The sequence below is a fragment of the Pelmatolapia mariae genome, linkage group LG6 (assembly GCF_036321145.2).
Source record: "Pelmatolapia mariae isolate MD_Pm_ZW linkage group LG6, Pm_UMD_F_2, whole genome shotgun sequence".
Classification (NCBI taxonomy): domain Eukaryota; kingdom Metazoa; phylum Chordata; class Actinopteri; order Cichliformes; family Cichlidae; genus Pelmatolapia; species Pelmatolapia mariae.
This window is the reverse complement of record NC_086232.1, coordinates 39474037-39496784: the sequence shown is the minus strand read 5'-3', so window position 1 is coordinate 39496784 and position 22748 is coordinate 39474037.

Genomic DNA, 22748 nt, shown 5'->3' with positions numbered 1-22748 from the left:
AAGATTCATCTGAGTTCTTCTACAAATATCACCCAGAATCTCCTGATCTTATTTCCTCCTTTCATATGCATCACCTCCCTCCCTTCTCTCTTCATGGGTGTGAGCTCCTCAAATGCTGATCTGACATCAGCCTCCTTCTGTCACTAACCTCAACTGCTGCACAATAACTTATAAAGCCGATGCAGGTGCAGTCGAACCGTTTTGTGTCGCTAACAACCCTTGGAGCCAGCTGGGCGTAGTAATGGATGCATGGGAGGAGACTGCATACAGAATATGCATACATATTTGGTGCCACCTCCAATCTGTCTGAATGAATGATAATTAGACCGAAGGATCTGGTGTTAATAGCAAGTGGAAGAGGATAGATCTGCGCTACCTGCACACATTTTGACTGCGCAATCATTTCAAGCATACCCACACGTTTATTCGTCATGCAGGAGTGCACTCTGAAGACAAACAGATTGGTCTGAATAAATATACCATTCATTAACAGCTGCCCAGTCTGGGAACCTGATAAATGCAGAGATAGCCTGAGTGGCATACGGAGGAGCCAAGCTTTAATTAACAACTAATTAGGCATTCATGAGCTGAATCGGAATGGGGCTCGGACTCGGTTGTAGTAAGGGCTGGGGCTGTTGCTTCGTAGCTCTTGCAGTCGGCAGCACATAGTTCAGAGCAGGAATGGAAGGTTTGTCAGGGATGGGATAATCATAGCCTCATAGCCCCGTGAACAACTTCAAAGTGGAGTGAGCAGCATGTGGGATGCATATCAAGTGAACTGTGCAGAATGGAAGCTATGCTCTCAGATAGCAGAAAGAGTTGGGGCGTTGCTGTGTTTTTGCACTTAAATAAGCAATTGTTGTTGAAGTAGTGTTTGCCATATATACATAAATAGTTACTCTTGTTGAACTAGCTTGTTCAGAAGGAAAGTTGATGCTCTGCAGTGTGGGATGTTTTCCCTCTTTTTTGCCTCTTTTCACTCTTCCCTCCCTTTATTTTCCTTCTGTTTCTGTTTAAGGTTTCTATTTCTCCATGCAAATGAGAGAAGCCACATTGATTTGGCCTCCAGTTTCATGTTACTATGGCAACAACATAAAAACTACAAAGTGCTTAAAGCACAGCACTTTTATCCCTGTGTCCCTCTGATCATCACAGGAAATTAGCATACCAGGAAACAGGGGAGCTCACAGAGGAAAGCAATTGTGCATTTGGAAGGCCGCGCTGGCTGCCTGAACAAAAATGGGGATTTTTGAGGGGGCCTTGGCAAAAGAGTGGGTAAAACAACTCGCTGAAAGTAAAAGAGAGGAAAAGGATTTATTTATTTAATCGTATTTGATATTCTCACTGTTTGCGTGAGTGCCATCCGATCTAATCCCAGGGCGTCAAATACTGCTCCTCTGTCAGCACTTGATGGCATCACAAAGAGACGTGAGAAAATCTGCTTTTGGAGGTTGGAGGAGTAGTGATGTTCCAAGTCACAATTTTGTTATCCAGTCGAATGTAGATGTAAAGGGAATTCGTGTCCTGTTGGGATATTATTTTTATTGTTTTCTCTTGCTTTTTCCATCTTGCTTGTTTGGCTAGGCTTAGGCTTGGTTTGGATTGTCACAAATTTCAATATTAACCTCCTAAGACCCAAACAGTTTCATGGCATGCATTTTTAATTTCTCTTTGCTATTTGGGCTGATTGGGAACTGATGAAGGAAAAACAAAGAATTACCAGATTTTTTTTTTGTTTCGGAGAAAAATGAGATCCACATATGAGGACATTTGTTTTAAATTTCGATGGACCAGTGGCAGTAATGTCCTTGTAAGTGGACATCAGGCCCTTGTAGAGCAAAATTTTGTATTTTGGTCTATACAACCCAAAATGTGATGTCCACATATGTGGACGCCAGGTCCTAGGAGGTTAAACTAACTACTAGTCCTTATTTTCACATGCTGTTAAAGCCAATTGGGTCTCAAAATTACTGAGCAGTATCCTTTGGGGTCACAGTAAGACATGTCTCATACTTCTGACTTGTCAAACACAGACAGTGGTAAAGAGCGCTTGGGGTCACATTATAAAGCCAGTGGGCCAGGCTCATTTTTCAACAAGCAGGGTTATTTTTGTCAAGGGACATTTTTGAATCTTGTTAATCGTCTTACTGCTTAACTCTAGCCAAGTAGTTTTTAGTGCCTAAACCACGAAGCAAAGACAACATTATAAAGCGTGTGAAAGCAAAGGACAAAGCACAGAGCTCCCAGACAGAACACAAACCGCAGTCATCTGGATGATTAACTTGTGACTTGCTCCACGTTCCAGTCTTCAAGTGTAGACTCTGTGTCAGGCATCAATACCGAGCGATACCTTGTGCATAACTCTTCCGCGCTAGTGACATCTGACAAAACAGAGATGCACATTCTTCCTCATTTCATCATCAGTAGCTCGCTGCAGGAGAGTGAGGCCGCGCGTCTCCTGCTGGCAATGTAAATGACTGAGCATCTGCCTGCGCCTGTGATGTTGACTGTGTCTGTAAAGAGTGGATTTGAGAGCAAGGAAGTCTGAGGATAGAGGGGTGGACACCAGGGCCAGAGCACCAAAGGAGATTTGAAGGCCAACTTCAAACGCCGCATCAGCTCATTAATGCATGTAGGGGTGACCCGGACCCAGCATGGAACAACACAAACACATCAAAAACAACTTCCAAAGCCCCCATCTTGACCGTCATCACACCGAGCAATAGGAAGGCTGTGAAATCCGCCCACCAGCCCCAAAGATCTGAATTGTTGCCTTGCTAATCATGTCTCAGTGAGTCACAGAAACATACAAGGGCTACAGATTGAGTTTGGAAGGCATGGCACGGAGCTGACAAAATTAGATTCACGCTGACACCGGTGTTTGTAATGGGTGTACTTTTGCCATGCAGGAGAGAAAGCCAGACTACTTTTCTCAAAAGAAAGGAGACGGAAAAAAACAAGTCTTTCCTCACACTGGTATCTCAGCCATTACACTGGTCAGATATCAATATTGTTTTCCAATTTTGCCTGCTGCACGAGGTGGTTAGCCACAGATGAAAAACGTTCCGCTTCAAACTGTCTCACTCACTGAGTCGGTCTGCCTGAAGGCTACCCGGCATGCAATTCTGAAACAAAGAGGCCCCTTTTTGATTTCTACACAGCGTGACCTTTTTTGATTGGGTGAGATTGGTTGGCATGGAAATCAATACTGTGTTGTGCATTTGATGCAGCCTTATCTCTTCTCCACACTGTCTGCAGGTAGAGGCAAGGGAGGTTTGCGTTTGTGTTGTTGTGAGTGTGTCTGCGGGTATATGTGAGCTTAACACTAACAGTATCTCCCAGCGTGTAGAACATAACAATAGTACTACTTGGCAAAGTAAATTACTTTTGTGTAGCCGACAAAAAGAACAAAAAAGAAAAAAGAAAAAAAGCAGTTTGAAATGAGAGCGAGCAAACTGAAAGCGAGAGAAGTCAGTTCAGTTTTTCTGTGATTCTGGACACATGCTTGCACATTTGGTTGAGTGGTTCCAGCCCTCCCATTCACAGCTGTTTCCACCGGCTGAAGTCGTGACTTTATGTCCAACTTTGCATCTGCTCCTCTGGGTCCTGGAAATCAGTATAATCTTTCATTCAAAAACTCATTCATTTGTCTTTATGAAGAAAACCGAGACACGTTCTGTGACTTTGGGGTTCATATTCCTAGACAAACTACATTGACTAGAGTCACTATTGATTAAAATAGTTCAAATCACAACTATTTGGATTAATTAGTGACTTCTGTTTTGTCAGCACAGAAAAAAAGGATCATAAAAAGGATTTCAAGCGTTCTTAAAGGTACAGTGTGCAAAAAAGAAGCCGGTATTAGTGAAACATTTTCTGAAGTGGTTCCAACATTGTTTATTTGGACACTTAGCTCGAAATTCTAATATGATGTGAAAATGTAATCAAACTGTTGTCAGAGGGAAGCATGCATGTGTGTGGTTTTTTTTTTTTTTTTTTTTTTGGACGATCGAGCCTAACATAAGATGGCATAATGTTAGCTTACACCTAGCTGCTATCATTTGGCCAGCTCATTGTCAGCTATCACATGTCTAATTTGCAAACAATAAGTAATTGCAATAAGAATATATAAGCATGTTTATGCACATTTCTATGTTAGAGCCCTGATATCATCTCACACTTCAACAATGGGGAAGGAAACTTGGGCTTGCAGACTAGAGGGTCCAGGAATAATGGTAGTTGACACTGATTACAAAGTCAATCTCAGCATCAATGATTTCACAGCTTCCATATATCCATTTCTTAAATCTCATCACACCATTTGACTTTCACTTTGTTTTCTTTTTTTTTTTTTTTTAGCTTCCTCGTGGTTTCAGGGTATCTGTAAGCCACTTTGCGCCCCACCTTTAACCCGTGTCCACCTTCCATGCTGTGACTTAATCATATTCCTGTTTCTATCAGGCTCCAACTTAAATTTACTTACTTAAATTTACTCAAAAAAGAAAATGACAAATTTATAAATTGAGTGCAAATTGTTTCAGTTTTTCAGATTAAAATCCAATTTTTAAGTCTATTTTATACGTTTTTCATTACAGTATACAGTTACCATTAAAACATTGCAGCAGGTACAGGTAAATAAATGAAATAAAAATTTATTTTTTCATCATAACAGCATGTTAAGTGAACCTTATTTCAAGACATTATTTTTAGTTACTGGCTACCAATGTTCCCTCTAATTTTACATGTGTCTGAGCGAACACACAAACTCCCTGAGCGGTCCTTTGGACCACTGTGAGCAACAGCAGACGTGTGCACTGTGGTCACGCCAGCGTCGAATCCATCCAAGTTACATAGTTTATTAAAATAATCAAATTACAGCATTTACATTTATGTTAGACTACTTTTAATTAACTGCTTTAACCCACTAACAATGAAAATCATTACCTGTGTAGTATGTTAACACTATTGGAAGTAAAAATAACTTGAACTCCAATTTTGAAAACACAACTTTCCTTCTTTTCTTTGTTTTTTTATAAAGCTCTGACTTGTATTATGAGTATTAGTCTGTGGTCTGGGACAGAGTCCTGTAACTCTGTCTGCAAAATACAGTATATAATGACCAATGTTGGGCAATTAATTATATAGTTACTTTGTGGAGGTATGGTACAGTCGAGCTGTAACTTTCCATTCCGACTTTACTCATCTCCAAACTACAACTGGGCACATTGCGCCAAAAAACAGCAGAACCCCTCCTCCCGACGTGGGTGTGAGTGGAGCCCTCTGGTGGGCCACCACACATGCCCCCTCCCCGAACACCCAGTAGAACCGTCCACTAGTCCAAAGCCCGTGGCTTAAGCAAACGGCCAGAACGGCTGAACCGGGGAGGTGGAGAACTGGCTGTGGGCCCACTAGCTCGGGCCGAACCTGCCATAGGTTCCTTGATCACCGGCGGGCACGGTGCGCTCTCTGAGGAAGGGGCAGAATCCAACAGTCTGGCTGTAGATAAATAAATAAATAATAAATAAATTTTTATTTATATAGCACCTTTCAAGACAGAATCACAAAGTGCTGCACATAAGATTAAAAGTCATAAAAAGATTTAAAAAGAGAAAATAAAACAGGCAAATAATTAACCAAAAGCAGTTTTAAAAAGGTAAGTTTTGAGTTGTTTTTTAAAAACAGCTACTGAGTCCACAGTTCTTAATGCTTGGGGGAGAGAGTTCCACAGTCTCAGGGCCACATTGGCAAAAGCTCTATCACCCTTAGTCCTCCTCTTAGTATTTTTTATAGCAAGTAAGCCCTGATCAGATGACCTCAAAGACCTGCTAGGGACATAGGGCTGTAGCAGATCAAAGATGTAGGCTGGTGCCAGTCCGTGCACAGCTCTGTAGGTCAAGACCAGGATCTTAAAATCAACTCTAAATTTAACAGGAAGCCAGTGTAACTGAGATAACAACGGTGTCACATGCGAGTACTTGGAGGATTTTGTCAAAAGCCTCGCTGCAGCGTTTTGCACAACCTGCAGACGATCCAGAGAACCTTTGCTAAGACACATAAACAGCGAATTACAATAATCCAACCGTGACGAAATAAATGCATGTATAGCAATCTCCAGTTCAGAGCGAGATAAAATCGGGCTTAGCCTAGCCACATTTCTTAAATGATAAAAACAAGACCGAACCAGAGAATAGATGGGCGGCCGCGGCGAGGGGCCCGGGCCGTCACCAATGGATCATCCTGCAGAACGTGCGCAGGTTTAAGCCGGTCAACTGAAACTACTCCTGCCGACCCCCGAAGTCCAAAATGAAGTGCTTGTGGCCCGGCTTAATAACTCTTTATGGGCCGTCATAAAGCGGATGCAAGGGGGGTTGATGAGCATCGTGCCTGACAAAAACAAACTGAGAGGAGTCCAGCCATTTCAGAACAAAAACGTCAGCCAGGCAGTAGTGCACAGGGCCCGGAACAGAAAAGGGACCCCCCAGGGGGTGGGAAGACAGCACAGAGGTATCGAAACATGGGGGGGGGGGACTCTCAGGCAGAAACTCCCCAGGTACACGGAGGGGTGACCAAGGACCAGCTCAGCTGGAGAAACCCCGAGATCCTCCTTTACTGCGCTGCGCAATCCCAATAAAACCCAGGGAAGACAGTCAACCCAAGTGCCACCCATCAAAGAAGCCCGGAGCGCTGCCTTGAGTGACCGGTGAAACCGCTCGCACATGCCGTTAGCCTGTGGGTGGTACACCGTGGTGCGGTGGACCTTGACCCCCCAGGCCGTCAGCCATGGCAGACCAAAGCTCCGAAACGAACTGGGGGCCCCTGTCCGAGGTAATGTCAGCGGGGGAACCAAAGCACGAAACCCCATGTCGACACGAAAGCCCTGGCCACCGCCTCCGCCATCGTGGAGGCCAGGGGGATCGTCTCCAGCCACCTGGTTGTGCGATCCACCACAGTCAAAAGGTGTGTGAAACCCTGAGGCTGTGGAAGAGGGCCAACCAGATCGACATGCACATGGTTGAAACGCCGACCAGGGACGTGGAAGGGTTCGAGGGGCGCCTGCGTGTGTCTGTGGATCTTTGAACGTTAGCATGGAAAACATGCTGCAGCCGAGTCCTTCACCGATTTCCGCAGGCCCGGCCAAACTAACCTGGCACTGACCAGCTTGACTGAAGCACATACGCCCGGATGAGAGAGGGCGTGGACGGAGTCGAAAACGCGATGGTGCCACGAAAGGGGGACGACCGGTCGTCCGCGACCGGTAGAAACGTCACACAGCAAACACAGACCCCCCTCCCACACCGGCGTGTCCTCCAACACAAGGCCTGTCTGCGCGGAACGAAGCGCAAGGACGTCTGGGTCGGCGCGCTGCTCAGCAGCCATGGTGGCGTAGTTGACGCCGACATACACGGGAGAAACTAAAACGCTTGACAGACAGTCAGCAACCCGGTTGGACTTACCAGCCACGCGCTGAATGTCCGTCGTAAACTCCGAAATGGCTGCTTGCTGGCGCGCGCTCCAAGAGTCGGAAATCTTGGACACAGCGAAGGTCAAAAGCTTGTGGTCGACATACACGGTGAAACTGCGACCCTCGAGAAAAAAATGAAAATGCCGCGAGGTGCAGAGCCAACAAACCTCTATCAAAAATGCTGTACTTGCGTTTGGCGTCACGGAGCGTGTGTCTGAAAAAGGCGAGCGGCTGCCAGACGCCGGAGACGCGCTATTCCAACACAGCGCCCACTGCGACATCCAACGCGTCAGTGGTCAATGCGATCTCCACTGACGGAAACGGGTGGGCCAGCAGGGCGGCATCGGCCAGTGCTTACTTCGCTGCGGTAAACGCTTGGACACGTTCTGGGGACCAGTCAACAGGATCTTTAGCAGTCTTACCTTTTAAAGCTGCGTAGAGCGGCTGCAAAAGGTGGGCAGCTCTGGGGAGAAAACGATTATGAAAATTGATCATTCCCAAGAACTCCTGCAACGCCTTAACCGAGGCGGGACACGGAAAAGTCGCGACAGCCTGGACCCTGTCCGGCAACGGAACCACACCGTCAGTGGAAATGCGGTGCCCCAGGAAATCCAGGACCGGTAATCCGAACTGACATTTAGACGGGTTGATGATCAGCCCATGCTCCACCAAACGCTGAAAAACCTGGCGCAGATGAGACTCATGCTGGCTCATCAAACAGCTGGCCACCAGTATATCGTCCAGGCAGACGAAGTCAAATGGCAGGCCGCGCAAAACAGAGTCCATCAGGCGCTGAAAAGTCTGCGCAGCACCTTTCAGCCCGAACGGCATGCGTAGAAACTCAAACAAACCGAAGGGAGTGATGACGGCAGTCTTAGGAACGTCCTCGGCACGCACCGGAACCTGTTGATACCCCCGCACCAGGTCAATTTTCGAAAACACTGATGTACCAGCGAGGTGGGCGGAAAAGTCCTGAATGTGTGGAATGGGGTGACGGTCATTCTCAGTAACGTTATTTAAACACCGAAAATCCCCGCACGGACGCCACCGTCCGTCCGATTTGGGCACCATGTAAAGTGGAGAAGCCCAGGCGCTGTTCGAGCGCTGCACAATGCCCAGGCGCTCCATAGCCGCGAACTCCTCTCGAGCGACGGCCAGCTTCACGGGGTCGAGGCGGCGCGTGAACACCGGGGGCCCGACTGTGGGAATGTAATGTTCAAGCCCGTGCTTCGTTACCATGCTGGAGAAATTAGGAACGGACAGCGATGGAAACTCCAACAACTAACGGTGGAACACATCCCCGGAGGCCACTAAATTAGCCCGAATGATGGGGTCGGCAGGGGAGCGAAGAGAACGACAGGGTATCGATCAAATGTCTGTGAGCGACATCGACTAACAGTCCATGAGCGCAGAGAAAATCGGCGCCCAAGATAGGCACAGAGCTGGCAGCAACGACAAAGTTCCACTGTAAATCCCGACCATAGAAGCTAACAGTCACCAACCTTTCTCCAAACGATGCAATAGGAGAGCCATTAGCTGCTATTAGCCGCGGCCCGTTGTCAGGCACTAACCTGTCTGCTGCGGCCAGCGGAATTAGGCTCTTCTGCGAGCCGGAGTCCAGCAGAAAACACCTCCCGGAGCATGAGTCTTCAATGAAGAGCAGCCTCTCTGTATCGCTAACAACCACGGCCGCTACGGCGCTGGCAGCCCCGTCTTCCTGGGCTGGAAAAGAGCAGGGTGGAAGGCAGCGACGCGCTCTGGCGCCAAAACGCTGATAATAGAAGCAGAAGTGTTTCCAGTGGTGTCGTCATGTAGCTATTCCTGCCGTCAGCGCCAGATCGGCCGCTCCGGGGAAGGCAGATGGAGGTGCTGTCGGCGGGTCCACAGCTAGGGTTTGGAAGGTGGGGGAAGCCAGAAGGATGCGGTCCGCTTCTTCCGCCAGGGAGCGGTAATCCCTCGCTGCCAGAAACGGGGAGTTGGCGATGCCGGTCCTCACGGCCACAGGCAGCTGTCGGAGGAAGAGATGGATGAAGAGGAATCCCCCAGCAAGGACAACATGCTCTCCATCAGTTCAAGAGCCGTGCCCCCACCCAGGCCCGAGAGGGAGAGAAGCTTCTCGGCTCGCTCTGCATCGGAGAGGGTGTATTGCCGCAGCAGCAGCTCCTTCAGGGCGACATATTTCCCGTGTGCGAGTGGGTCCCGGAGGATGGTCATTGCATGGCGGGTGGCTAGCGGTTCGAGCGAGGCCACCACATGATGAAACTTCATGTCGTCAGCCGAGATGCCGTGAAGAGTGAACCGAGCATCCACGTGCACAAACCACGATGGGGCATTGTGGAGCCAAAAGTCCGGCAACTGAAGCGCCACGGCGGGAGGCAGAGGGCTCACCGGTGCATCCACGGTGAGGCCAGTGTCATCCATGGCCTGCGACATGTCCAAATCTAGGATCACCAATGTGGAGGTATGGTACAGACGACACAGGAGCTGTAACTTTCCATTCCGATTTTATTCATCTCAAAACTACAACTGGGCACATTACGCCAAAAAACAGTAGAACCCCTCCTCCTGACCTGGGTGTGAGTGGAGCCCTCTGGTGGGCCACCACAACTTCTTCAAAAAGTAACTGAGTTATGCAAACAACAAAGTTTTTTGCAGCTGTTTACCTAAAAATGCAGCCAAGGCGTTTTTTTAAATAAACATTTCAAACTATTCACAGAACAATCAGGTGTTCTGCATCAAATTTGATGCCTCACAAATTATTTGTGCCACTCCAAAAAACAATTTCTGTCCACTATAAAGGAGAACATCACAGTTTGATACCTGCAGGTGTGACAACACGAGATGTATCACTCCTGTAACACCTGTAACACCGCTCACAGGCGGAGAGTGCTTTTGAGTGTCTTCCCGCAGTAAATATAAACAACGATAGTATTCAGGAAGAAAACTAAACATTGCAGATATTTTTATCATAACTCTGGTTTTACGTGGCCTATCAACACAATTTAAAAACTGGTATAAAGTCCACATTTTTTCCGTCAATTGTTCCGTCTGTCCTGCTCACATCTCCAATGGTTGTACGTGTTGTCAGTAACGTGGCTTCACTCCACATCAGCCACGCCGCTTTGCTAGCTAAAACACCGGTATCGGCACATAAGGACGCTGTCATAGCCTGTCAACGACGTTGATTAGCTGCGTATATACTCAATAATGTCAATCGCATTATTGGCTGGACTATGGGATAAGGTGGTATCATTCTAATCCCATACGGGAGCAGCCAGTCACTTACTGACTAACACTGCAAAACAGAATTGTTAAAGTATTAATTTTAATTTCAATTCAGCTTAGACTTTTTTTTGTGCGCAACACAGATTTTCTGTGCACAGAGACCGTGCCAGCAGTGCGCAATTGCGCACACGCGCAGCTTAGAGGGAACATTGCTGGCTACCATGAAATAATGCCAGGCTCAGAAAAAAATATCTGTAAGAAAAGGCAAATTCAGTTACAGTGTATCTTCTTTCTGAATTCATTGTGTTGTTAAGCCTGCTGTTTAATAAAAAATAAAATAAAAATAATGTATTTTGTGAATCTCATTTAATTTCCTTCATGTTTTTTAGACCAGCCCTGAAACCAAATCACACAAAGCCTGGACAACAACCCTCTTTGAAAGTAAGTGATCATACATATCGTCTTTCATATGAGGACAAATATAGCTTCTTTGTGTTCTATCTCTTCTTTGTCTTCAGATGATATGTGAACATTAAAAAACATCTCAGTAGGTGATGCTAAGCTCACTGTTTCCTGTATGTTCAATCAGCTGGCTGCTGAAATTGACCTAGTGTTATGGTTGAACTACACATCCTGGCTGGATGTTCTTTCTGTGGTGGCATCTTTTTTTGCTCCCACTTACACACAGTTCACTTGGTCAAAGTCAAAGACCAGAAAAAAAGAATCCTAGATGAGAAAAAAAGTAGATTAAAAACTTCACAGACTTATGTTCTTGTTAAATGTGCTCCCCATAAGAGTCTAAGCACCATGAAAAATGCTTTTATGTTCCAACTATGCCTTCAAGTGCACTGATGATATAGAAATCGCACTAATGTATGGTATATTTCTGAGTCGCCATTATGTGATTTTTGATTTTTTTCCTCCTTTGGGATATCTACTAAAACCCCACGTAATCAAAAGCAATCTGCAGTCTTTCAGAAGATTTTTCAAAGACTTTTCTTAAAAAGAACTGAGCTGCAGACGGATGCTTATTGTTGCAGTTCAAAGCTCAACTGTAATTTTCACATTGCAATTTGACAGTATAATATATTAGTTCAGGGGGTTGGGTAAAAGACAAGGTGTTATGTGAAGGAACTCGTGCAAATCATGATAATCTACTAAAAACATATTTCTGCATACCAAAACATGATACTACATAAGGATAAAAGTAATGTTTTGGCAAATCCTGCCTGAATCCTGCCTACGGGGTGACTTTAACAGCCTCAACACTCTTTTTGTGCATATCAATAGCCACAGCAACCAGCTGTTTCTTACTGCACACCTCCAAAAGGCGCATCTGAAACCATTTAAATCAAAAGCAGTCACAGTTTCCACACTGCATTATATGCATTCCAGCATGGCCTTTCACTCCATGCTGCGTAGCCTCGCTCGGCGGGGGAGCGCGGCATAAAGTGGGCATGCAGCAACACAAATATGCGGCCCACTGCGTGATTCCCTCAGGAACACTGAAGGAGGGAGAGACACACATAGACAGACAGAGAGCGAGCGAGAGAGAAAGAGACAAAGGAGAGAAAGCGTAACAACCTCTAAGTTTCTTTGCTCCAGCTTCTCAGGTTAAAACCTTTTCCCTGCCTCAGATAAGAACCTTTCTCTTCCTTTGAACGCTTTGTCTTCTGGCCAGATCGAGGAGAAAAAAGAGAAGAAAGAGTAGCGCTGTCTTACTGGCACACCCCTGTGGTGGGTGCTCGTACAAAAAGGCAATGGTTCATGCTAGCCTGTGGAGGCGAGCTTCATTTATAACATGGCGTAATGGGCAATTAAATGTACGTGAGATTTATTATTATTAAGACCACTATTCTATGCACAGGAATAACCACTGTGTATCATTTGACTTATATCATGGACACTTACAAACATTATGTATGATCATCATGTAAGAATCATTGATGATCTAGAGTTTAGTCGTATCTACCGGTAAAATGACAAACAGCAACAAACTGAAAATCACTTCATAACCTCTTCTTCTCTTTAGAAAAATAGTCTTCTCTACATCCAGTGTTACACTTCTACATTCTGTGCTTCTTTAGAAAAATGTAAAATTACACAGAAACATCCTCCTGTGCTTATGAAACGATGAGAATCTTGTCACGCATTTGTTATAACATATGAATATAATACTTTATTTCTCTGGAAGTCACAACATGATGATCACATTATTGCTGATCCTGTGGCCACCAAAGTGGCTAACCTCCACCACTTAGCTGCAGCTAACAATAACCATTTTGAATAGAATTGGTGACAAAGGCTGATCCTTTTGGAGTCCAGCTCTCACTGGGAACAGCAACCCCATACTCTGAAACACCCCCCACAGGATGTTCGAAAGGATGTGACTGAATGCCTTTCTGAAAAAAATCCATATAGACTGGTTGGGCAAATGTCCACTACCCTCACACAACCTCAAGATGACAAAGAGCTGGTCCAGCGTTCCACATCGCTTCTTCTGGATTCGAGGTTGAACTAAGAGATAAACTCTCCTCTTCAGCACCCTGACCTTCCTGGGGAGGCTGAAGGGTGAGTGCCCACTAAGATTTGAGAGCACCCTCCAGTTGTCCTTCTTGAAAAGAGGGACTGAAGGACAGTCTGCCAATCAAAAGGTATTGTCCCCAAGTTTTACGCAGTGCTGCAGAGGCATGTAAACCAAGACTAATCAGATTGATGTGGAAACCCAGTTTGATCTTGATGGATTTCCCAGGTCAAATTTATAAGTGCAGGTTGTTTATCTTGCAGGTCATGTATCATTTCAAAACCTGCCCTTCAGGCAGTTTTTCCAGGACATATTTAGTGGTGACTTGAACAAAATTTTACTGTGGATACCAATTTGGTGTCTGTTAGGTTATACATTGGTGAAATACGCTGAACACATGAAAAAAAATCTAATGAAGAACGTAAAACATGAACGTTGGCTCTTGGCATCGACTTTTCCTCATCGACGTATTGATGGAAAAGGACGCCATGTGAGTATGTCGAAGATGCCAGTGGTTGTGACTAAAACTCCTACATTTGATACTCTCCAGTAATAGTAGCATGTATACGTCAAACGTGCTGGGGGATAAATTTACCCAGTGTGGCGCCTGAATAAAACACGTTAAATCATCATTTATATAATTAAAGGGAACATCTTCAGCCTACGCTGTCTTTACGTGAAGCCTTTGTGAATTCACGAATGCATAAAAAAAGCATGTTGCCTGTCTTCTGAGCACCTCTCACTTTAAAGAAAAGGAGTGTGGCTTTGTTCGTTAAACTGATATTAATTTCTCTAATGAGAAGTTAATTTGTCGGTGGAAAATGTTGAGAATAAAACCCCTCAGCTTTAGTATAAAGACAAGGCAGTTAAACGAGCTGTCACTGACATAAGTGATCACAGTAGGTTTGCTATTTTTAGTTTTTGATCACAAGACACTGAAGATCTGCTTGACCCATATCATCTCTGTTGCCTCAACATTGTGCAATCGTCTGAGCTTTGAACGTTAAAGAGCCATGTTATCTGAGAAATGGGGAGAGGTCTAACCACAAAACGAGAGTGGCCACAGACTGAGAGGTCATCCTTGGCTTTTCAACCTAAAAAAAATCGTATTACCTCTCCAGGCTAAGTTTAGGCCAGCAAATGACTCCAGTTGTTGCCTCCCCCTGGGGCTAAGGCATCCCATCTTCACCCCTGGTGGTCTGCAGTCATCTCATCTTTCATAGAGCACAAGTGGCAGGAAGTATCCACGGGGATCAACAGATGCAGGGGGAAAACCCGCAAAATGGCTTCCTCCCGAGCTGCCCATGTGGCCTGAGTGATTGTAAACCTTTGATTCTGCAAACAACATACAACACACTATGCTGTACCATGTGTACTTTCTTGAGAAATGTCTCATAGATAAGCAGATACAGGTGGGGTGAACGAACCGCGAGGGCGAAATTCCAAACATTTAAGCATGTGAATCAGCGTCGGTGTTTACGGGTGTGTAGAAAAGTTAGATTGCTTATTCACTTGGAGGAAACTTTTTTTCTTTCTGTAGAGCAGACGGTGAAATGATTTTAGAAAATGGACAGTGGAGAGAGCGAGAGAAACCTGCTGAATGCCAGAGTAAATAAAAAAAGTAAATAAATCGCTGGATAATGTGAAGCAATTGTAGGGGTGTGCATAATCAGGGATTTGGAGGCTGCTCACTCTGCTGCTCATCTTCTGACTACAAAACCAGGCCCGGCCACCCCTCCGATCCCCCCTCCCCCTTTCTCTCTTTCTCACTCTCTCCAGCCAGCGATAATCTGTTCCAGTACACTTGCCATGAAATGAGCGATGCAGGACTTGTAATGCACTGGACAGGCAAAGCCTAACAGATAACATAAGCCCCTTCGCTGCCCCCCCCTTCTCAAATCATCCGCCTCACCCCCCTCTCGCCATTACCAGCCCTCATCCCCCTTCCACTGGTAAATCGAGGCCCCTCAGCTGTAAACAAGAAGAAGAAGATTTGGTTCATTACAAGGGGAGTTGTTTTCTCCCCCCCGACTATTCATCTGATATGTAATATCTGTGGCGAGCTGTCTCGTCGCCTTATGCTTGCGTCATATTTCATCTTGACTCCCGTGACCTTTGCTGTCAGGCAGAAGATGCGAGCCAGTTGTTATGTTTTTGTTCTGCTCTGCTGTTTATCGTTGTGATTGTCGTTTGGCTAATGTATGCATGCATATATACACGTGGGCCTTGAAAGCAAAAGCCTTGCAGAGCTGACAGTGGTAGTGTGTAGTCTCACGGGGTGGAAGAAAGAAGCCTGTTTTGATGGCGATGAATATATAACTTTTTTTCTTTTTACTCTGCTTGAGCTGTCTGCCTTTTCTCCTTTTTCTTCTTCTTTCCTTTATTTTCTTTTGATCTGGCTTCGGTTTGAATGTCGTTCCATCTGGATGAGTTCACTCTGGATAAGTCTTGCTCCACAAATTCTTCAATAATTTTCCATATATTCCATATGTTCATGTGCTTTACTTTAAACCACATACTTTTCACTCCCACTTGCTCACCATGATAAGCAACACAGTTGTACCTGGAGGAAAAACTGCTTCCAACAAAGAACAACTGAGATGCTTTTATTTCGACACTGTATGGTTAAAATAAAAGGAGAGCTTTAATATGTTGCAGGCGCTATAATATGAGGCAAGAAAGACGGAAAAGATCTCTTCAATGCCCTTTTAAATTTGTTGTATAATACCCAAAGGTATTCACCCCTCCAAAGAAAATAAACCAAGCTCCACAGTACTTCATTTGGAATTAGTGTAAACATAGATCAAAAACTTTATGAGGGCAGGGAGTATATTCATCTCAACAGTTACATCCGAATGTTGTTGGGGACCTCCCTGGCAGCATGTTTGACAGGAACCAGCAAACAGCCTCGGCCGTGATCGATAGACTTCTTCCCAGCTGCCTCGTGGTTTTGGAGGTTCGGAAAATCCGCCACGAAGCAGGGCCCTCCCATCTCGTCTGTCCCAAACATTGTCCGGGTGGCTCCTGCTTCCATGCTCCTCGCTCGCTGGAATGCCGGCACTCTGAGGATGACAGGGTTTCCTAAGATCCGACCAGGACCTCTCTAATTTGGGCATCCACTCTTCCCACTTCCTCTGACCAGAAACCATTTTAAATTGGTGGCCACGTAGGAACTGGCATTCCCCTTTTTCCTCCTTTCTTAATGGTTTGTTCAATTCTGTGGCTCTTTTATTTCTATCTGTCTCCTTCCACCTCTGTCTTGGCTATGACTAGAAAGTACGTTTATTTCTGCTCTGTATTATTGTCCGTCACAATGAAATCGTGGGCTTCCTTTACAATCACAAAACCCCACCACCATCATCAGCGGCACTCCACATACACACAGGTACTATCAGTGACAGGCACGGCACAACAGCAGCAATGTGTTAGCGATCCCCCAGCCGTGTGCACGTACAAGCAGGTTGTTTCTGCCAGTGAGCGCTGCGAGAGTGACAGACCACCCACCTGCTCTGGCTCTCCCTATTGATGTCAGTTTGGCGTCAGTAGGAGGGCAGCTAATGGGATTTCACTATCAGCACCTCAGTGTAGCCACCATGTCAGCTCGCCCTCCTCCGTAGAGCTATGCACAGTCAAGCAAGGTAAAACTGCTCAGCTTGGAATTCTAAAAACTCACTGTGAAAGGCATAAGACGTTGGGCCCAACATAATACAATTTTTTTTAAGCAGGCACTGCAAAGAAAACCGAGTAACAAGCAACGCAGGTACTAAAAAGTAAACCAATCTGTAAACGAATTATCAGCTTACCACAGTTTGTGGGAGACTGTGGTAGACATCCAGCTGGTTTCCATTTTGGTTGCGAAAATACTGCTGTGCTGTTAGATGCAAAGGTACGTGCAAGATATTAAGATATGGTGTCAGATATGACACAACCGGCCACAGCAGAATCAGACGTAGAAAGGTCACTGTCCCCTCCTAATGAGCAATTAAGTTGTCACTGGGAAATTGGAAACATGGCAGTGAACTCAGAAGGTTGTCAGCCAAGAGCAACGCCCGTTTTGGATACTTTTATGTTTGTTTCACTCGTTTGCTTTTGCAGTGTTTGCTTTAGCCACCAAAGCTACTTAATGTTTAGAAAAAAGACCAAAGAAATATGCAACATCATATTACTATTAACGGGACGTGTTGAAAAGAAACTCAGTGTCACTCAATGCGTGCAAGTTTGAAGCTTAGTAATCCTCAATATGCTTTAATTATTGTTGCCTTAAACTCGATGTATCTCGCACTAGTGCCAAAGGACACCTTGTGCTTCACTTTGACAGATCCTTTTACAAAACTTCATGACAGAGAACGAGGACAGAAAGTTTTTGCACGATGCTCGTGCCTAATTTCCACCATGAAAACTGTGCGTGTATCATTGAGATGCCAGTGGCTTCGACAAAGCCCAAACCATAATCTAACCAAGTACTTTCTGGTTCCTAAACATAACCGAGCAATGAGTAAAAGGAAAAATAAAAAGCAAACAAAAACAAAGTGCAAACCACAAAGACCCCAAAGGGGTTATGAAACAGTCTCCTCCGCTCAAGTACAATCTTTGTCCATCTTTAATAGACCACCTTTTTCCTGCAATTTCTGACATTGTTTAAGCAGGTAAATGGCCCCTTGTGCGTAAGCATGACACCAGCAGACACAAGCAGCTTCGACAAAACAGCAATATATGACGTCCTTTAAATGAGAACAGGCTGTGATTCCTATTGTAGTAATAGTGTTTATATACTGTATATCAGTGGCATGCCATGAGGCAAGAAGTGACAAACAAAACAAACAGAAACATCTTCCACTACTTACCAATTTAACAAGCTGCCTGTCTCACTCTGCATGGACATTATCCTCTTCTGCAGTCCTTCCTGGCTGAAGAATTGTAAAATATAAATACATTAATAGAGTGAAATAAATATAATATAAATATTTATATTTATTAAAATAGAAATAAATATAAAATTTTCAAATAATACTTTTAGCAAAAGATGCACAAAAAACTATGAAAATACCTCATTACACATAAAACTGTATTACTGCAAATTTGGGCATAAACATGGTGGCCTGAGTGGCCCAAACAGACTGCAACTTAAGAAAACACCAGCAATAAGAAAAAAAAAGCACACAAAACACAACGGAAATAGGAAAAACGACAACGGAAATAGGAAAAAACAAAACAGAAATAGGAAAAACGACAACGGAAATAGGAAAAAGAAAACAGAAATAGGAAAAAACACAAGGGCAGTGTTTCTGGGGAGACAATAACCCGACAGACCAGTTGCAGGAAACAAAATATGCCAAGAATTGCGCTGGGAGACACTTAAAAGAAGTGGAGGATCTATCGGTTTTTGTGAGGAAAGAAAAGATGAGAGATAAGTGTGTTAGCCTAACTATTAGCCTAAAAATCCATCATCAGTATTATATGAATCATGATAAAACACGCCTACCATGTTTTGGGTTCCTGCAACTGGTCCGTCGGGTTATTGTCTCCCCAGAAACTCTTCCCTTGTGTTTTTTCCTATTTCCGTTGTCGTTTTTCCTATTTCCGTTCTGCTTGTGTGCTTTTGCAGTGTTTTTCTTATTGCTGGTGTTTTCTTAAGTTGCAGTCCATTTGGCCTCTCAGGGCCACCGTAAAGCATCAAAAGCGAAACAAATTATTATGCAGAAAAACGTTCCACAAAGTATTAAATTGATTAATTTTACTGCTACATGTATTTTAAGGTTGAGCACATTTAAATTAAATTATATTTTGTTTGATGTTCACCATAATCTTTTATAAATCATATGTTTGCAATGGCTGTGCTGTGAGGTACACCTATCTCTGACAGAAAAACATGTTGTTCATGAGTTCAGAAATAAAGGCCTATATCTGGATTTTTTTTAAAGATATTAAAATATATTCATAAGAATATGGTGCTTTTAAATGACTGGGCAGTGTGTGACGTGTTTAACTGTCAATATCTACAGGGGACATTAAAATATGAATGAAAAATTCAGTTGGCATGCTGACAAAGAAGCTGGTTAAACATATTACAGACAGTCTCATAGATGCTAACCTGAAAGTGCTAATGAGCCTGAACCGTGCCTGTTTTATTGGACCAGATGTGGGTAGAGCTGCTCCCTCTATAATCATCACAATTTTCCTTTTTAATGTACTAAAGAAGTTATTAATTTTTTGGCACTCCACCTTCTCTGCATCACACCAGTTTGTCAAAGTGGTTAGCAAGAGGAAGTACATCAACTTGCTAACGCTACCTGTGTTTCCATACAAAGCACAGTTTGTAACTGATCTCAGAACAGTGAAAGCTGAGCCAGCAGCAGCAGCTTGCCTCACAAGTTGGTCTTCCATCATTTTACCGTCAAAACCCAGCAGTTTATCTACAATGCACATGCACAAACAGCTGCTAGCCTCTCAGCTTGCACAGCACAAGTTATCGTTGTTAACAAGAGATGGACATGCCCGTAGAACAGGAGCAGCTACAATTTTTAGTGAGTAGAAAACAAACACAGGTTTTTAGCAAAAATAGTTAACTGCAACCACAGGATGGCTCTAATATAAAGAGTTGATACAAATGGGGGAGGCGCTTTATGAAAGCACTGTGTGAGATGAAAGGAGAGAGATTGATTTACTTTGGCACGTTTTAATGAATATTTATTTTTAGATCTGACATGGCAAGCACTGCTTGCCTTGCTTGCCCTGATGGGATGCCACTGCTGTAATGCTAATATTGCTATTATTACAAAGGCAGAAACAAAGTGGTCTGAGAAATTAAGTGAGAAGAAATGTAGGTGAAATGAAAATAAATGTACTTTTGTCTCGCTGTGAAATTAGTAAAATAGTGGAATTAATGAAACTTGCAGTCTAACCCAACAGCTGCCAGTGAATGGCTGAAATCACCCAGTTATACAAAGAGTAGAATATATAATTCTAAAGCTTCCAAATAGTCAAAAATCCACAAGCTGAAGTTTTGTGAATGGTGACTAATCAGTTCAAGGTGTTAAAAAGTGTGTCAGAACTGAGCGAGTGTGGAAGCAGTGAGTACCTCATTACTGAATCTAGTCACTACTTCTTCACCTGGCACTGTCATAACAGCACTGCACTTTTAAAGCCTCGCCTCACCCTCTCTCTTTCTAACAGTATTTTACTTTGTTCTTCTCTCTCTCTCTCTCTCTCTCTCTCTCTCTCTCTCTGTCTCTCTCTCTCTCTCTCTGTGTCGTTCGAAGTTTACAACTGTTTTCTGAAAGTTCACACTTCTAGTTTGGTGGCAGCCTTGCACATTATTTTCTTCCTCCTTTTTTCTTCTTCATCTTCCTTGTGTGTTGCTCCACATCAGAGATCCAGAGAGGGGCCTTTTGTGTCTGACTTTGCCCCAAAGGCAGTCGTCTTGCAAGGCAGATTAATAATTACAGAGTACACAGCATCGGGGAAAACAATTTCAACATCTTTGATGTTAAACATGAGAGAAACCAAAATTACAAAGAAAAAAGGATGACGAGGAAAGGTCTTGAAAGATGGTCTTTCTTTCTGTCTCCCTCTCTTTTGGCAGTATTTCCTGTTATTGTTGCTTTCCACTGTTTCGCTGTGCATCAAAAACATTAAGCAGGACTTAAAAGAGAGAGGCAACTGCCCCTGGAGGGCCACATTTGAGAAGGAGAATGGCAACTATTCTGTATGACAATGTCATAAAGATGAGAAGCTATATATAATGTTTCATAGGATTTGGTCCATCTGTTTTATGTCTTGGCACTTCAGCAAGATGTTGTTTGTTTAGTGTGGCATTAGGATAAATAGAAACCATGACCAAATATAGGAGGACAGAGCTGTCATGGCCCTGAGTTATGATTATGGGCTGTAATTGAAAGGTTGAGTGTATTCTTTCCTTTGCTTCACTATAAAACTCCTTTTAAGTGAAAAAGCCACTGATCATTGGAATGACAATTTACAGTGTCTCCTGTCTTATACTTTAGAAAACCATTTTTTTTTTTGCCTTGCGTATTGCAGAATATGCACCCTAACAAACATGGCTGATTACTATGCGCTTTTAATAACAATATTAAATGAATAATAACAAATCAAAAACACAACTGTAATTTAAAGATAATTCCAGAGAGATGGAGAGAGTCTCTTCAGACAAAAGATTCTTTATTCTGGGCTGATTGAAGTCTTGTAGTGGATTCAGAAAATATTCAGACTAAGCTGCAACCCCCAGGGCTGAAAATAAAGCCAATGCTCAAGTGTTAAAACCTGCATTTCCTTAAATGGCCACTTGAGGCTGCTCTAATAGCAAGTCAGTCCCATATACTCCCATGTTAAAATGTCCAACTTTACAGCACAAATAAACAGAGTCTGGTATAAAAAAGGTTTGTGTCTCTATAGCTATTTGCTGTGTAACAACTGCACAAGGGCTCACGTTGTTTGTAAATCATCCACTTAAATTGTATTAAGGGGTAACATGATACATCATTGCAGTAGCAATAGTAGGCGTCACCTCAGCTAATTTGAAATAGTCAGCTGGACCTCTTTTACCTGTTTATAGTATTTGTGTCTTTTGGTTCCCTTTAATGCATTATTCTAACAAATATGACTTGTGCAGTGCAACCAGAATTCCAAATCTGTGCTTCAATAGTGAAATGCAGTTGTCTGATGCTGACTGATAGCATCCCTCTTTCTCAGCCAAATATGCACACCACACTTCTCGCTAGAAAAATTCATGATGAAAGTTCATAAACATTATAACATACTGAAAGTATTGTCTCAAATGTGTCATTTAATTTAATTTCAATTCAGTTAAGATCAATTTAGTTTTATTTATATAATGCCAAATCACGATAACCTAGCAATCATGTGACCCCTGATGAGCAAGCACTTGGCGACAGTGGGAAGGAAAAACTCCCTTTGAACAGTAAGCATATAAACATGTAAATGAGTGAAGAAGAACTACTCAGTACACCATAGGAGCACCCAACAGTGTGAGCTTATTGCAATAGAACTAAGAGATGGTTCAGAGTCACCTGATCCAGCCCCAAGTATAAGCTTCATCAAAAAAGAAAGTTTTGAGCCTAATCTTAAAAGTAGAGAGGGTGTCTGTCTCCTGAATCCAAGCTGGGAGCTGGTTCCACTGAAGCATTGTCGGAAAGCTGAAGCCTCTGCCTCCCTTTCTATTTTTAAATACCCCAAAGACGAGAGGCAAACCTACAGTCTATGAGTGGCATGCTCTATTTGGACAATAAGGTAAATTTTGGTTTTTAAAATCTTCATTTCAATTCAGTTCAATGCAATTTTATTTATACAGCACCAAATCACAGCAATAGGAACTAACAAGGCACTTTATATTGTAAGATAGACCCTACAGTAATACATACAGAGAAAAATCCAACAATCATATGACCCCCTATGAGCAAGCACTTTGGCGACAGTGGGAAGGAAAAACTCCCTTTTAACAGGAAGAAACCTCCAGCAGAACCAGGCTCAGGGAGGGGCGGGGCCAACTGCTGCGACCGG